A 12204-nucleotide genomic window follows, 5' to 3' on the forward strand; every position below is an offset into this window, starting at 1 on the left:
GCACTGGTATGTTATGTGAAGTACTAGTATTGTATGTGAAGTACCAGTATGTTATGTGAAGCACCGGTATGTTATGTGAAGTACTAGTATTGTATGTGAAGTACCAGTATGTAATGTGAAGTACAAGTATTGTATGTGAAGTACCAGTATGTTATGTGAAGTACCTGTATTGTATGTGAAGCACCAGTATGTTATGTGAAACACCAGTATGTTATGTGAAGTACCAGTATTGTATGGGAAGGACCAGTATGTTATGTGAAGTACCAGTATGTTATGTGAAGCACCAATATTGTATGTGAAGCACCAGTATGTTATGTAAAGCACCAGTATGTTATGTTAAGCACCAGTATTGTATGTGAAGCACCAGTATGTTATGTTAAGCACCAGAATGTTATGTGATGTACCAGTATGATATGTGAAGTACCACTATGTTATGCGAAGCACCAGTATGTTATGTGAAGTACCAGTATGTTATGTGAAGTAACAGTATTGTATGTGAAGCATCAGTATGTTATGTGAAGTACCAGTATGTTATGTGAAGAACCAGAATGTTATGTGAAGTACCAGTATGATATGTGAAGTACCAGTATGCTATGTGAAGCACCAGTATTGTATGTGAAGCACCAGTATGTTATGTTAAGCACCAGAATTTTATGTGATGTACCAGTATGATATGTGAAGTACCACTATGTTATGTGAAGCACCAGTATGTTATGTGAAGCACTGGTATGTTATGTGAAGTACTAGTATTGTATGTGAAGTACCAGTATGTTATGTGAAGCACCGGTATGTTATGTGAAGTACTAGTATTGTATGTGAAGTACCAGTATGTAATGTGAAGTACAAGCATTGTATGTGAAGTACCAGTATGTTATGTGAAGTACCTGTATTGTATGTGAAGCACCAGTATGTTATGTGAAACACCAGTATGTTATGTGAAGTACCAGTATGTTATGTGAAGTACCAGTATTGTATGTGAAGCATCAGTATGTTATGTGAAGTACCAGTATGTTATGTGAAGCACCAGAATGTTATGTGAAGTACCAGTATGTTATGTGAAGTACCAGTATGCTATGTGAAGTACCACTATGTTATGTGAAGCACCAGTATGTTATGTGAAGCACCAGCATGTTATGTGATGTACCAGTATGATATGTGAAGTACCAGTATGTTATGTGAAGCACCAGTATGTTATGTGAAGCACCAGTATTGTATGTGAAGCACCAATATTGTATGTGAAGTACCAGTATGTTATGTGAAGCACCAGAATGTTATGTGAAGTACCAGTATGTTATGTGAAGTACCAGTATGTTCTGTGAAGCACCAGTATGTTCTGTGAAGCAGCAGTATATTCCGTGAAGCACCAGTATTGTATGTGGAGCTCCAGTATGTTCTGTGAAGCACCAGTATGTTCTGTGAAGCTCCAGTATTGCATGTGAAGCACCAGTATTGTATGTGAAGTACCAGTATGTTCTGTGAAGCACCAGTGTTGTATGTGGAGCTCCAGTATGTTCTGTGAAGCATCAGTATTGTATGTGGAGCTCCAGTATGTTCTGTGAAGCAGCAGTAGTTTAGCAGCTCGCCCAGTAGATGCAGTGGGAGTGTGCTGATGTGTGTGGGTCAGGCCTTGCGCGCAGGGGAAGTAGCTGGATTTGAATTCGGATCTTCGAGTTAGGGGAGCTTCATTTTCTCCTCTAGACTAACCCTGGGCGAAGCACTACGCTACGCTCGCGTAGTTTGCGAAGTTTGCGCAACTACGCACTAAGCGAGCTGCAACTAGCACAGTGCGAACACGCGTAGCGCAGCGTAGCGTAGTGCAGCGGTCATTTTTTGCTTGTTCACGGTCCTCAAACGTCATGTTCGCGACCGCAAGCAAGCAAAATGACATCCCGGCGAGACTCTCAATGCGGGGAGGTCAGGTTTCTCATTGCGAGTGGGCGTGCATGCTCGCGACCGCTCGCGATGAGAAACTACCAGTTCGCGTTGAAAAAGCTGCCGCTCGAGTAAAAATCTACTCGAGCGGCAGAAAACTACAGCTTGCACTGTGCAAGATGCTGTTTTCAATGATTGCACAGTGCCGGGTGCTTGTTCGCAGTGTGCAATAATTGAAAATGCATCTTGCACAGTGCGAACATGCTACTACGCAGCTCGGGTAGTGCGAAGTGCACTTCGCGTAGCTTCGCGTAGCGCTACTTCGCAAACTACGCCCACCCCTAGGGACGCGGGTCTTCCCTTCCTGTCATTGTGGGGCTGGTCAGAGGATTCAGAGTCTTTGAAACAATAAGGAACATATGCCATACTATAGACCCATATGCATGCTATAGACCCCAGGACATGCGTATGACCCATTCACGTGGTTCCTCTGTCAAGCTATAAACACTGGGTCGTGCTGCAGACTTTGGTTCTGTGCTTCAGACCATGTTTCCAGGTTATAGACCCCTCTTCCGTGCTGTGTAACCCTGTGCCATGCTCCTGTGGTACCCTGTGCTCCTGTGGAACCCTGTGTTGTGCTCCTGTGGAACCCTATGCTGTGCTTCTGTGGAACCCTATGCTGTGCTTCTGTGGAACTCTGTGCCGTGCTCCTGTAGAACCCTGTGCCATGCTCCTGTGGAACCCTGTGCCATGCTCCTGTGGAACCCTGTGCCATGTTCCGGTGGAACGGCATGCAGTGCTCCCGTGATACCCTGTGCCGTGCTTCTGTGGAACCCTGTGCCATGTTCCGGTGGAACGCCATGCAGTGCTCCGGCAGAACCCTGTGCCGTGCTCCTGTGGAACCCTGTGCAGTGCTCCTGTGGTACCCTGTGCTGTGCTCTTGTGTAACTCTGTGCAATGCTCCCGTGGTCCCCTGTGCCGTGCTCCAGTGGAACCCTGTGCTGTGCTCCTGTGGAACCCTGTGCTGCGCTCCCGTGGAACTCTGTGCTGTGCTCTAGTGAACCCTGTGCTGCGCTCCTGTGGAACCCTGTGCTGTGCTCTTGTGGAACCCTGTGCTGTTCTCCTGTTAAACCCTATGCTGTGCTCCTATGGTACCCTGTGCAGTGCTCCATTGGTACCCTGTACAGTGCTCCATTGGTACCCTGTGCTGTGCTCCTGTGCAACCCTGTGCTGTGCTCCTATGGAACCCTGTGCCGTGCTCCTGTGGAACCCTGTGCCGCGCCCCTATGGAACCCTGTGCAGTGCTCCTGTTCAACCCTGTGCCATGCTCTTGTTTAACTCCGTGCAGTGCTCCCGTGGTCCCCTGTGCCGTGCTCCAGTGGAACCCTGTGCTGTGCTCCTGTGCCTGCCTGCTACTACCTCTTGCCGCCCCCGCTTCGCGGGTGCGACTCGCGGCTCGAGGTGGGTCGGGACTCTGACCCTTTGGGAGACCGGAGGAGCCCTTTTGTCCATCTGGGGACTGTTTGCTGCTGTCTGCCCCCGTTTGTTGTGTCCGGGGATTCGGCGGGTGCGGCGGCCGGGGACTGCGAGTACCAGCATTCCCTCTGACCATCAACAGCTGGTACTCTTCCCCAGCCGGCCCCGCCTACCTGCCTAATAAATACACTCCTTGTTTCTGTCCCGCGGGACGCACGCGGGACGAAGCGCGGGGCTAAGCCCGGGCAAATGGCGGGCCCTCTGTGGCCCTCCGAGGCCTGAGGAGGCCGGGACGGGCCACCCCACTTTGCTCCAACACAGAGGGAGGTATCGTGCTTCAATATCATTTCTCTAAAGTATTACAAACACGATGTCCATATGGGAGGAACTCAACGCCCTGTGTGGTACAAAGTACGCCCCTGATCTTATAACCTCCCCACCTGTGGATTCTTTTTGTCTTAAAGCAAATGGCCCCGCTGATAAAGTTCATAACCAAGTAAATTCCGCGCCCCTGGGTTCCTACAATAGATGGAAGCATGACATCGAAACTAACTTTGGGAACAATACAAGTACACAAATATTGTGCACCAATGCTATACCATCACTTGCTAATCCAATAGCATTTATCGAGGACCCGGCCGCGGACAAACCAGAGGACCCTCTTTTGTCTCTCAATACGACTTTATTGGCCAAAATTGAACAACTGCTGGTTGCTACCATCTCTCCCTTGGTCACAAAAATGAATGATTTAGGGGAAAGGCTGACCAATATTGAGTCAGTAATAAGAAAGCACTCGCTTCCAGCTACTATTATGGCCACATGCGTCTGTCCTAACCCTACCACCGCCCCCGAAATGTATAAATCTGGCAATGGGGCCACCCAAATACAGCCATCTCGCACACCTACTCAAATAGGCCCCAAAGTTTTTGTCAAATCTGCACCAAAAACCCATACAGTGGCTAGATCCGCCTTGGCAAGAATGCCACATATCAACCTGCCCCCTGAGGCCGCCCCGTATGTGTCTGTCCTCTCTGGGGTCCCTGCCCTCACCCAGGGAACACGCGAAACCCAGCAGGATTTGCTAAATAAGGCCACCTATTGGCTAAAAAAGAATAGACCGTTGCCGCCGGGGCTTGACGGGGGTATCTTGAGTGTCAGGAGGGTGGGATGGTTAGGGACGCTGCCCAAACGCATTGCTGGGGACCTGGTACTAATTAAATTTAAAAACACCAATGTTGCCCCCTTTTTACGAGTTTGTACCCCCAATGAAAGACAAGGCACAATTCGCATTTGGGATCTGTATGATTTTTACCCGAGCTCCCCTCACATTACATAGGACAAACTCTTAAGTTTTTTAATGGTAACTGAATCTTGCACAATAATTGTTGAATGATGCTTTTTTACTGTGTTTATGAAATGAAATGTTTATGTTTTTTTTGTTAATTATTTCTGTATTGTCGATGCTTTCATGATTTTTAATGTAAAAATCTAATAAAGCTTATTTGATGATGATGCTCCTGTGGAACCCTGTGCTGCGCTCCCGTGGAACCCTGTGCTGTGCTCCAGTGAACCCTGTGCTGCGCTCCTGTGGAACCCTGTGCTGTGCTCCTGTGGAACCCTGTGCTGTTCTCCTGTTAAGCCCTATGCTGTGCTCCTGTGGAACCCTGTGCCGTGTTCCAGTGGAACTCTGTGCAGTGCTCCTGTGGAACTCTGCTGTGCTCCTGTGGTACCTTGTGCAGTGCTCCCTTGGTACCCTGTGCTGTGCTCCTGTGGAACCCTGTGCTGTGCTCCTGTGGAATCCTGTGCTGTTCTCCAGTGAATGCTGTGCTGCGCTCCTTGGAACCCTGTGCTGTGCTCCAGTGAACCCTCTGCTGTGCTCATGTGGAACCCTGTGCTGTGCTCCTGTTAAACCCTATGCTGTGCTCCTGTGGAACACTGTGCCGTGTTCCAGTGGAACTCTGTGCAGTGCTCCCGTGGAACTCTGCTGTGCTCCTGTGGTACCATGTGCAGTGCTCCCTTGGTACCCTGTGCTGTGCTCCTATGGAACCCTGTGCTGTGCTCCCTTGGTACCCTGTGCTGTGCTCCTGTGGAACTCTGTGCTGTGATTCTGTGAAACCGTGTTCCATGCTACCAGAATCTGGAGTACATAAAAAAGTCCTGCAACTATGATGAGTGTAATGGAGCGGGGTCAGTGAATTGGGGGGCAGGTATCAGTAAGTTTTGGAGCTCTTAGTGTAAAATTAAAAAAGAATGTGAAAGTAGTTCCCAATAGATCCCACCCACTGCAACCACTGCGTGCTACTGTGGAACCCCGTACTGTGTTACTGTGGAACCCCGTGGCATGCTACTGTGGTATCATACCCCTACAGTGGTATCCTGTGCTGTGTTACTGTGGAACCCTGTGGCGTTTAACTGGAACGCTGTGCTTTGTTACTGTGGTACCCTGTGCCGTGGCTACTGTGGTACCTTGTGCTGTGTTAAAGTGGAGCCCCATTACGTGTTACTGTGGAACCCTGTGGCGTGATACCACGTAACCGTAGTACCCTGTGCCGTGTTACCCTCTACCATGTTACTGTGGAACCCTGTGCCGTGCTACTGTGGAATTACATGCCTTGTTATTGTGGAACCCTGTAGTGTGCTACTGTGGTACCCTGTGCAGTGTTACTGTGAAACCCCGTGCCGAGCTATGGTGGTACCCTGTGCCATGTTACTTTGGTACCCTGTCCTGTGTTATAGTGGAATCCCGTGCTGTGTTACTTTGGAACCCTGTGGTGTGTTACCGTGGAACCCTGTGCTGTGCTACTGTGGAACCCTGTGCTGTGCTACTGTGGAACCCTGTGCTGTGCTACTGTGGAACCCCGTGCTGTGCGACTGTGGCACCGTGTTTCTGTGGTACCTCATGCCATGTTACTGTGGAACCCTGTGCTGTGTTACTGTGGAACCCGGTGCTGTGCTACTGTGGTACTGTGCTACTGTGAAACCCCAAGCCATGTTACTGTGGAACCCTGTGCCATGCTACTGTGGAATCCTACACCATGCTTCTGTGAAACCTTGTTCCATGTTACTGTGGAACTTATGCCATACTACTGTGAAACCCTGTGCTGTAACAATAATGAAATTAATAACTTGTTTTTCCTGCACCACTTTATACCAGTGTCTGCAGTTTTAAGCCACTGTAAATTAGGTGTACTGTTACACAGTTTAATTGTACCCCATTTAAAGGTTCATATTTTTTAAGAGCAGGCAGTGGTCCAAAAGAAAACGAGCTGCATTTGAAAAAAAATATTGCTTTATTAAAATACAATCACAGACATGGTGGTCTGCTGACCCCAGCAGGCCACTATTCCTGTGATGACTGCTTTTCCTATGGGTTGCAAACTGCGACCTATCTCATTAACATTCATGAGGTAGGTCGATTTGCAACCCACTAGGAATCGCTAAATGAAACTAAAATAGTTTTATACATTAGGGATAGCGATTTCCTAATTGAGATTTGCAGAAAATAAATGAGTTACACATCTGAACTGCCTGCAAAAAAATGTTGCTGTTTAGTCAATGTATTGGGGAAGTTGTGTGGTAAAACAAGTAAATTCCTCTGTTAGGAACCGCACTGAAGGGGTGATAGTATCTCCCACCGGGATTGACGAGGGCCGAGTTCACTCAGGGAAGCATGAGGCTGGTATCAGACCATTTGCAGGACTGCTTTTAGTTCTTAGGTTCAGCCCTGAACATCTGTCTTTTAATGTTCACTCCAGCCCCATGGTGTGTCCTCGCACGCGGTCTCGGTGCAGCTTTGCATTCATGCGCTGTGCTTGAAAGAAACACTTTCTTGAGAAGGTTTGTGCTAGAGCTCCTAATTTATAAAAACATATATTTATATATTTTAACAGGGATCCATTTCTTATTATTCTGTTTCATATTGCACTCAAGAGCCCACGAAATAGCTGAATTGATTTCATTTATTCTTTGCAGTATTGCCCTTTCAGTCTTTTTGGTTTATGAAGGAACTTGGGGGCAAGGCTGGCATCAGCCAAGTGCCCAGGCCGCGTCTGGCCCCTTCAGCCAGTCTGGCATTTAGTGAGCATACTTTGCATGCTGTGTTTAATAGCCCAATCTTATAATGTCAAAAGCTAATCTACAAGTCCCAGAATGCAACATTCCCTTGTCCACCGAAAGAGACTGAGTGATTGTGGATGTTCTTGTGATCTGATACTTCAGCTATCCTCTTAACTTGAGCCACAAATATCTACATTTTGATTAGAGGAAGGAAGGAACATTCATTTTATTGTTAAATTATCACATTTTAGCACAATCCTATTTTTTGATGAATACTTTTGGCTCTAGATCACAAAGACTCTTCCAACTTTAATTGTTTTTTGGGAAAGTTTAAGATTCTGTTGTTTTCTGCCACAACTCCTCCTTAAACAAGGGTTACTACTTTGGAGGCTTCAGGGGTTGAGACTATGATATTGTGCCCACCGTCTGCCCCATTTATAATTTCCCGAACGGCCATGAAGCCTTTCATAATGAGGTGTACATGAGGCTAGTAGGTTTTCAATTACCTAGCTGCCAGGTCTCTAAAGTTTTTAGAACTATGACACAACTCGCCCAAGTTATAAGATACCACAGAATCAACATTGTATCCTACGCAAATTACACCCACTCATCCTCTCCCTCACGGATGACAACACCACCACCAGAACCAACTTCAACACCTGCATGTCCAACGTAGCTAACTGGGTGAAATGGAACTGCTGCCTAAAGTGCAACACTGATAAAACGGAAGTCTTGAACTTTAACAACAAGAGCTCTGCATGGGACTCCTCCCGGTGCCCACGAGACCTGGGTCCCACGTCCACCCCACCAACCACGCCAAAAAACTTGATATCAGTGAACGCCGTCATTTTATCCGGGTTCTTCATCGTATGCATGCTTCACAGAATATTTCACTGGCTCCCCACGGACACCAGACACACGGTCACGTAGGCCCTCATCACCAGCAAACTGGACAATGGCAATGCACTCATTGCCTGCATCACCGATCAACTCCTCCATAGACTCCAGACCACCCAGAACGCCGCCGCCAGACTCATCATCAACATCCCCGCAAAGCACACATCATGCCCCACCTCAGAGAGGTAAACTGGCTAACAATCCAGAAGCCATGCCAATTCAAACTGCTCACCAATACATACAAACCTCTCCGCAATGTCGGACCTGTCTACCTCAACCACCACCTCATCTTCTTCCAACCCATTAGGCCAGTGTTTCCCAAACTGTGGTCCGCGGACCCCCAGGGGTCCGTGACACATTCCCAGGGGGTTCGTAGGCAATAGTTTTAATAGCACAGAAACCTTTCTTGTATAATTAGCAGCCTTCCAGCAAAAATAAAAGTGTCAAGAGAAGGCCAGTGATTAATGTACCTGCTGGAGAGCAAGGAGAGTTTTGTTCAGTGGCAGCTTTGATCGAACTAATGTAGCACAGAGGGTTAATGTGCCTACTGTAAAGAACGTGTATCATGCATCTTAAAAAGTAGTATTTTTATGTGCATAGGTTCGTAGTTACTGCTTTTGTCACAGAAATTCTTTTGTTACTGTGCACTTCATAAGTGACAATCGTAATCTAGCAGAGGGACCTATAAACTGTCATCAAAGAGCTGCTTGCAAACTGCATGGTACCAGTTATTAACTTATATTTTTTCCCAGTTATTCATTATCCTGAAGCTGCTAAAAAGATTTATTTGGGTGGAAATGCATTTTTATTGTTAAAGTCAGTGCTAGCCACTGTGTTATGTTCTGAATCCTGAGTTTGTGCTTTTCCAGACCATGCACTCTTTAAACATTTTATATACACACTGATTTACATGTATGATTCAATGTCTCTATATGTGTGTGATGTAAAGTGCTCTGACATACTACAATGGTATGAGAGATGCTATAAAACAAATGAAATACATGTGACAGAGGGGCTATTGCTTCAATATGAAATACTAAGTGCCAGATGCACGATCTGTTTTTATATGCGCGAACGGGTTCACGAACCCGTTTATGCATGCAAAAACCTACTGAGCCATGTACATACCGATTTCGCGAGTCGCAGTTTGTTTGCGACTCGCTAAATAGGTTTTGCAACTTGCTATTTGGAAGGGGTATTCCCTTCCAAATAGGGAGTCTCGAAACCATGTACAAATGTTTTGCGGTCGCAAAACAGTCGCAATTACCACCTACTTCAAGTAGATGGTAATGCATTCGCAAATGGGAAGGGGTCCCCAGGGGACCCCTCCCACTTTGCAAATACATGCAAAATTATTTTTTAAGGGCAGGCAGTGGTCAAAGGGACCTCTGCCTGCCCTTAGAAAATGAAACAAAAACGTTTCATTTTATTTTTTATTTTATATGCATGGTAAACAGGCCGCATTTTATTTTTTAAAACTGCTTTATTTAAAAGCAGTCCGAGACATGGTGGCCTGCAGAGCCCAGCAGGCCACCATCCCTGGGAGGGCTGGCATTCCCAATGGGCTCGCAAATTGCGAGAGGCTCATTAATATTAATGAACCTCGCAATCTGCGACCCCATTGGGAATCCCAAACAGTGTTAAACACACTGTTGTACATTTCATTTAGCGACTCGCAATGTGTCGCCAATTGCGAGGCGCTAAATGAAATGGTCATACATCTGGCCCCAAAATCCTTAGTACTTTGAGTATTTTTTTTGTGTGCACGTGTGCATTTTTTTCTGATTACTGTTTTAATTTTGAAATTTAACTCATGCAAATTGCTTGCGGGTCCCCGGCTTCCAGTGGTGACTCAATGGGGGTCCTCAGGAGTCAAAAGTTTGGGAACCACTGCATTAGGCAACTGCGCTCAGCTTCACTCTTCCTCTCGCCAGTACCCCCGCATCCACAGGAGCAAGTCAGGAAGAGGCTTCTTTTCCTAAATCAACGCCAAATCCTGGAATGACCTTCCTGTCCACATCAGGACTTCCCCATCTGTTCTCAAATTCCAATAGAAATGGAAGACCTGACTTTTCGACTAGAAGACGATGGGCCTACTCACCTACTCCAGCGCCTGAATACCCCTGGAGTGATAAATGCACTATACAAATCCTCATAACATAACATAATTGTTGGCAATTCAGTACCCTTTCCAACATGGTAACGAGTAATCATGCATCGGCAAAGCCAATAGGTCTCACCTTCACTTCACGCATGTGGGCATTGACAGTGCTTATTGCTTATGCCATTCGTCATTTGCAAAATGAAAAAAATAGTTATTGTTGAACAGCATCAATTAAAAAATGGCACAGTGGTAACAGAGTGATGACCCAGTGATGTGCATGTGTGATGATGCAGATGCTACTTTGTTTTTGTTTAAATTCACCATTCCAAGTAGAGAGACACCAATCTTTAAGCAGCAAGTTAAACAAATATAGAAATTGCACCAAAGCACATTTTTTTTCCACAAGGTGTGGCCCGGAAGCATATTGCAGCTGCCAGGCAAGTCACCTGCAAAATTTGAACAAAGGAGTTTGCAATACAAACATTGTCATTTTAAGAGCAATTACAAAGGCACTGTGAGGCCATGCAAGAAAGAAAAGATAAAAACAAAAGAATTCATTTGACTGGGGTGGATCAACGTTGGAGCAGGGCTGGGAGGAAAGTAAATGCCAGTGAGTGGCGGGAGCAGTAAGGCGGTATAAGTGAGGAGCACTGTGGGTGGGAGTGTTTTTAATTTAATAACAAAAGAAAAAAAAGACTCAAGTAGGAGGACTGGGAGGGGGCGCAATGAATAAGCTTGGGGGAGGGGAATGCTGTCTACGGTGGAGAGCACAAGAAATCATAAGCAGTCAGAGAGACCTACAAAATACAAGCCGGGAGTGCTGGAAGGGGAAAAAAAAGTAGTTCCTTGAAATGGAGCTGTGGAAGGATACAAGTCATCTAATCAACAAGGATGGCAAAGAAGCTATGTTTCAAGGAAAGGATAAAAAACAAATAGAGGACGTAAAGCCATCTAATGAGATGCAAGCAAATGAGATCGACAAGAAAGTCAACTAATGGTAAGCAATGGGCTAACCAAAGTATTGGTACTGTCCACAGTAGGTCTTTCACAAAAGACAGCTAAAAGCTCTCTGCAGGCGAGACCTAAAAACTGAAGACTAGTTTAACGCTTTGCGCTGGTTCATCGTGACAACCTTACCCTTATAGAGATGGAAGTGACAACGGTGGCAATCCTTTAATTTTAACAAAATGTTTATCAACATTTTCTTTAGATGCCATCTTACCAGTTCTTTTCGCAAGTGTAACGTGTCAGTGTTTGGAATTGAGTGACTCCCTCCATTAATTGATGCGACTGAACCTTCTCCTTTCCTCCTGCGTCCCTGTGTTTCTTGCACCCCTCTAAAGCTGATGCTGCTTCCGTGTCTAGCCAGGTTCCTCTACCTTTCCTTTGACAAATGTTTGTGATGAACCTGCAGTGGTCCTACAGCCTGTGACGGCATTGGTGTCACTATAAATTGTAGAGTTTTCGTACTAGAGCAGACTGATATCCTAGGAGCCGGGCATTCCCTCTAGCAGCTGGCGGCAGTAGGCTTCATCACACTCTGCCTAGAAGGGATTTGTACCCCTACCAGTTCCCGGCCTTACCATGGGAGCCAATGCTGAGATGGTTTTTCATGCACACGCATCCCGACCCCACGCATCATGATTAAACCCTTAGTGCTTTGGGTCCATGCCTCGGGTGCTTATGTTCTCAGTTACAGATGCTTACTTTTCACAGTAATGGTGAGGGTTTGGGGGTGTCTGAGGGAGGGTGATTGCAGACCTTCGCCTTTGCTGGATTGCACGTCTCAGGATTTGCAG

General features: G+C 46.4%; 1 protein-coding gene across 1 annotated transcript in view; it reads left to right on the forward strand.

Moving 5' to 3' along the window:
• Positions 1-12204, forward strand: part of ISL2 (ISL LIM homeobox 2) — a 92741-nt gene that overhangs the window by 55495 nt on the left and 25042 nt on the right. The window lies entirely within an intron of this gene.

The sequence above is a fragment of the Lissotriton helveticus genome, chromosome 3_2 (genome assembly GCF_964261635.1).
Source record: "Lissotriton helveticus chromosome 3_2, aLisHel1.1, whole genome shotgun sequence".
NCBI lineage: Eukaryota > Metazoa > Chordata > Amphibia > Caudata > Salamandridae > Lissotriton > Lissotriton helveticus.